Source organism: Athene noctua, chromosome 21 (genome assembly GCF_965140245.1).
Source record: "Athene noctua chromosome 21, bAthNoc1.hap1.1, whole genome shotgun sequence".
In the NCBI taxonomy this organism is placed as follows: domain Eukaryota; kingdom Metazoa; phylum Chordata; class Aves; order Strigiformes; family Strigidae; genus Athene; species Athene noctua.
The window spans coordinates 5,917,918-5,923,917 of record NC_134057.1 but is presented as its reverse complement, the minus strand read 5'-3'; the positions used below and the strand labels follow the sequence as shown (position 1 = coordinate 5,923,917).

Genomic DNA, 6,000 nt, shown 5'->3' with positions numbered 1-6,000 from the left:
ACTGAACTGTTTAGAATCACAGATTGTTTTCTGTTGCTGGTGGACAGGATGAGTAGAAAAGAAAATCTAGTCTCTACCTTTTCCAGGTATGTGGTAAGTTTTAGTCACTCAAGGTTTTAACCAGTAGTTCAGTTTTACAAAATGAAATTTTATATAGTAACAGAGTTTCTCTGTGTAATGCTTAAAATATTTTGAAATTATTCCACCTATGTTTATGTCTCAGTTTTATTTACAGCTAAGTTTCACTTTCCTTTTTTAATTCCTTTTCCAACAGTTTATTTCTGTGCATTCAATAACAAGTTTAGAAGTTCTAGCTGTTTGAGGATTTGTAGTTACAGGCCATCCTTAAGGATTTCTGTATTGTTACACTGTGTTTATTAAATCAAACACTTCAGAGAATATTTTACTATTAAATCACACGCGTTTGCTGGGTTTGCCTTTGGAGTTGGGAAAACTTTTACGTTGTTACCAGCTGATGGGTTTCCCAGTGACTGTAATCTTCAAGTTCCGATCAAAACAAAAAGACAATAGCAAAAACTAGTAATTTTAAAAGGCTGAAGTCTAAACCGGCTGACAAGAGTAACACAATGCCACTACAGTACCTCTTGGATGAATCAGCAAAACCCGCATAAGCATCTATAGGGGACGTTTCCCGAGTGAGGAGAAGGCTCTCGGTGCCCATAGGTGCTGTCAGAGCAGTGGATTCCCTGTCCAATGAGGTGGAATGCTCCGCGGGCACATGGTTTACACTGCTCAAAATAACTTGGGACCTGCAAACTGACAAATGCTATTGCTCCGGTGGTGACAGGTTGTCCAGCTTCTTACAGCCATCCTTATAATAACGAAGGTTAACTTCCCTCACTGTATGGACTCCTAGCTGTTTCTGTTCCTGAGGACTCGAAGAATTCCCTCGCTTCCTTAACTTTAATCTCACACTTCTGGATAATTGTCATCGCTACTAACTGCCAGGGTTGGGCAGCAACATCTGGAGGAATTAAAAAAGGTAATCCCTCAACTTTAGATCAGTCTACATTTTGATTTTGCAGCACAGGTGCGGAAGGGTTTGATAAGCATGTATATTTGAATGCTAATTATTGCTGGTAAGACATCTACAGAGGACAAATAATTTTTAAACCGACTGACTTAAATTATGCTGAGGCATGTGTATTGCAGTGAAAGAGAAACAATGTGGTGCAGCGTTATAAAGGGCTTTGATAGCATTGGTGGGGTGCTCAGAATCCCTCGGAGACAGTCTGACTCCTCCAAACAGTCAACAGAAGATTGTAACGACCTGAAAAGTTCCTTGCCGGGACTGTATTCTTCTTCGCGCTTATTTTACCTCCATGTTTTGAAATATTTACCCTCTAGTATTGAGCCTTAAACGAAGATGCCATAATTTGGATTTCCTTCTTAAGCAAAATCAAACCTAATTTAACGTGACCCCATAGTTAAATACTTTCTATTTATTTATTTATTTATTTTGTCGTGTAAAATGACCCCACTGGCTATATTTAGTGCTGGGAGATCTGCTCTCTGGATTAATGTACACAACAGCTGCAGAAACAGTCCTGCTAGAAGGGCATAGCTCTCACCCTTGAGCTCTCACTATCTCCCTTGCTCTCTTTCTCTCTCTCAGAAAAGTATTTGACTGTCAGTAGCAAATGTTTGGCCCAATATATTGCAACATTAAGCAGTAATCAGAAGCCCATCTTAAGTTTTACAAAATAATATGTCAACAATTGACAAGAGAACAGACTAGCTCTTGAGTTTGCGTCAATAAAACGTTATACAAACCATGGTAAAGACACCAATTACTTTACCAGTAGTTTTGTTTTGGTCATGAGTTTTACATTTGTGAAGACGCTCTAGAGTTTGAGTGTGGAAACAAAATCAGCAGTGTTAATGGAACAATCTCATAAACCTCAACTTTGCTCTTCTCCCTCTCCTACACCTCCTGAAGGTTCCTAAGGTCAGGATATCTCTTTCTTTTTGTCTCATTTTTTCTTTCAGAAACAGCTAACAAAATTAATAACAAAATTAAACAGCAATAAGAAGTGTGTTAGTTCCTGCAGCTGAGCAGAATGATATTTACGTATCAGAAATTATTTATAGTCAATTCAGGAGTTAGTTAATTAGGTTTTGTATTTGACAGACTACCAAAGACAAAGGAGAACTGTGTGCTCTGTGCTGGTTTGCTATTCCTGTGCATTCTTTAGAGATTTTACAGCAGGTCTTGCTGTGGTACTGAAGGAATGTTTCTTATCAACAGCTGCTAAGAATTAGCAGTTTAGGTATATTTGCACATAAATACAACATTAAGATGGTTTGTTAAGAATTTACACAATACCGTAATGTAAATTGTAGTCTAAATCACTAGCAAAAAAACCCCAAACATCTGTTTACTTTTCTGTTTAAAACTTAACTGGTTACAATGTTCTTAGGGTTGACTGATGAAAAAGTATAAAAAAGATAGAACAATGGACAAAAAGAAACAAATACAGTGAGAGTGTGAAAAAAAGAAAGGCACAAATGAAAAACCTTGGGGAAAAAATGCAAGCCAGCTTTCTTTTCTATCTAATTTAAGGCTTGAGTTCCCTTTTTCACTAGGAACCAGTACTTGTATGAAAACTGAATCTCATTTTTAAAACAAAACAGCCCATAGATTTGAAATTACCAGACAAAAAGATGTACAAATGCCATGTAGTTTGCATACCCCTGCTTTACAGAGCTTTTCTTTGTCCAGTTTGTGCTTGTTCGGTCTGGCGACACAAGCTGTGGGTTGTGCAAACTCTCATTATGGCACCTTATGCCGTGCTGTAATTTGTCAGTCTGAGCCCATGCAATATAGAAATCACTTTTTAACACTGAGAGCTAAGCTGTAGCTTCAGTTCTAAAGTAAAACTTCACAGTAGTCCTCAACCGCATGCATTTGTGGGTTTCTGCACTGCTCATGCATGCTGCTAGCAGGAATAATAGAACTGACCTAGTTTAAATCATTTGGGTCACAGTCCATGAAAGTGGATTTGGAGTTTTAGCCGTGAAAGGCTTGCAGTGTGGTGTGCCTGTGTTTGGACCAGGACGAATTAACACCGTTGCCTGTTAGTTATATTTTCCATTGAGGACTTTTGTATGTACATTCAGCACCAAATTGTGGACCTCCGCTGTATCTTTTTGGGCCTTTCATATAAACTCACATATGGGCAATCCTTGAATGAAACTGGACCATATACATTACTTGAATCAATAAAAATTTGTCCTACGTTATAAGCAGTTGAAGTACTACAACTGCAGAGCTTGTCCTGGCACCTGAGGCCTGGCCTTCCCAGGCCAATGGGAGAGGAGGATGAAGAAGCGTCCCAGGCAGGCCTCAGAGACAGCCATCACCTGTTTTCCTGTTTGACCTTCTAATTTAAAAATCGAATTAAATTTATTTCAGTTTCAATTTGACTTTATATGGGGTTTCTTCCAGCTATTGTTTACCTTGCAGTTCAAGGAGATTCACTGAGGAGGCAAAGAGAACTTGAGATATGGGTAAGAAAGGGTGTCAGTTCTCATTTTGAGAACTAAGGGACAATGATAATTATGAAAAAATGGAGAATTTTTGTGATCATAGTAAAAAGAAAAAAGGTCTTTTCATGCTATGATAGTATGAAGGAAATGCTGAAAAAGCTGAAGAGCTTTGAATGTGTTTTTTCACTGAAGAAGGGGTGAATATTTTTCACGGCTTAGGGTGCCCACTACTGTAACACCGAGGTCACAGGCCAGGGCATGACTCCAAGTGCACACAGGCCTCTTGCAATGTCTTCTGCAGAACGACTTGGAGACAGGATTTATCTCATCCCATTTCTGAGATGATGAATTTCAACATTTTTTTTTTCTTTTGTGGGCTGTATGATTATGCTGTCAGCAGGATAGGGAAGAAACATTAGGGATGAAATGCAGTGGTGATGGAGAACACATTTCACCTCTTACATTTCTAGCACCAGACGGATAAATATTCAGTGTTTGCTTGCAAAACAGGTGCTCTTAAGGCTCATTACAGTTTCTTAAAGCAAAATAGGTGCTTTCAAATGCCTGTGGGTGAAATGGTGAACACCTCCAGACAAGAGGAAAAGAGCTGTGTTAAGGGAGACCAACATCCCTACAAAAAGCAGTTTAGATAGATCCTCTGCTACAGAAAACTAGACTCTCAAATATTCTCATCTTCAAATCACTTGCTCGTGGTCTGAGATTATTTCCTTAATGTTCATAAAATATTCATATGTTAAATTATATTTCTGTTAATTCAAATTATTTATTACTTCAGCATCATATTTCAGCTAAATATAGATTATGTACAACCATATATAGATAATTTAATTCTATATTCCCTTTTTAATGAAAATCCAGATAGCAATTTCAGTTTAAAAGGAATTCAGTAGTTTTACCGGTAAAAGCACCTATCCACTATCACAACTGTTCAAAATATGAAGGCATTGTTCAACTCCCAAGCCATTAAATTTTTTTGTAAATAATGAAATTTCCCCAAAATTCTAAATATTGTATGTTCTATGTTTACCCTTTTTTTTCCTTCTTTCTTTCCTTTTCCTCCCTTCCCTTCTTTTCTTTTTTTCCCCTCCCTTTTAAAAGGAAACTTGATCTTTTATAGGTAACACTTTTCAAGGTTTAAGATTCAAGTCTGTAGAGGAAAACTTTGCATTTTGACTGAAAACTGCTTAAAACATTTAACTGTGTGGCATTTACAAATAGAAGAGCTGTGAGGTGGGAGTTAGTACTCCCATTCACAGCTACAAGTAAATCCTGGGCAGCTTAAGTGAAGTTGCTCCAGGTCTATCTTGCAATGTATCTAAGGACAGAAGCTGGACTATTAGAGGTTTTACTTACAGAAGAGGGTCTGATTCTACTTATTTTTCTGAACAGAAGCAGTAGTAGCCATACAGCAGTTATAACAGCAATTAAAAAATCCCTTGAACAGCAGACATTTACATTAGAGCAGCACTCTGTGAAGATACATAAAACACCACCACCATGCCTTTTCACTATTTACAGATTTATGTAACAGTGAGCAAGAAACAGCTACCAGCCTCTTTTGGTCTTTTAGACTTCCAATCAAGTGAGAGTTTTAAGCTCTGGTATTTATAAAATGGATTAGAGATGGAAGCAAATGCAACATATACTTAAAACATTTCAAAGATTATATTGAAAAATAGATGTTTCCTGAACATGGACATAACCTTTAGCCTACTTGTTCTTAGAGGGATTTTGTTTCCGTCAGAAGTTGTTACACTCCTGGGCTTGGAGGCTCTCTATTTTCCATTATTTCATTACATTACTTGGAAATAGGAGTTTAGTTACCTGACTTTCTTGATTCATTACAAGGAACGGAATTCAATGCTACTGATGTGTCTAGAACAGAAAAATAAACCACCTTCTTGTATATAGCCTTCTAAATACAATTACTAAAAATATCTTACACCCCCAAACACACACAAGACCGCTAACCTTAGTCCTCTGCTCCAGCCTAACCTTCCCTATGTCTGGAGTCTCAACGTCTGTCTTGCAGCAGCTACAGCTCGTCAACAGGCAGTAACAGAGACAGTGACAATGGCAACTGCTAAGAGAGAATTCCTGCAAGCGAGTAAGAATGCGATTGTGATCACTAAATGATGTCTGCAAGACAGATCACTTGTGCCACCTCTCAGCTGGTTTTTCATAGCTGTAATCATACAGTTGAAACATCTGTATAACTGCTAGGGTTCAACACAGCGTATAGGTAAATGCAATTTATGTGCAATTAAATTAACTTGAAAAGGATATAGCCTCTCATACCTGCTAAACTTTTCAGTTTCCAAACAGAGGTGCTGGGCATACAGGTCCAGAGCCTTGCTGTGTAAAGGTCATGAAGGAGAAAGAAGCAGCAGTTTGCCAGCTGTTCTGATACTGGGGTTTCATACAAAAGCAGTCTCAAGGAAAGTAATGACAGGAACAACATGTACTGAC

The 6,000-nt window shown here is 38.0% G+C and overlaps 1 protein-coding gene across 1 annotated transcript in view; it reads left to right on the top strand.

Annotated features, from left to right (window-relative positions):
- The first annotated feature begins 863 nt into the window (after positions 1-863).
- Positions 864-6,000, top strand: part of MYPN (myopalladin) — a 58,663-nt gene continuing 53,526 nt past the window's right edge. Inside the window, exon 1 of the mRNA XM_074924258.1 lies at positions 864-1,003. The gene's annotated coding sequence lies outside the window, so the exon portion shown is untranslated. The remainder of the gene's footprint in view (positions 1,004-6,000) is intronic.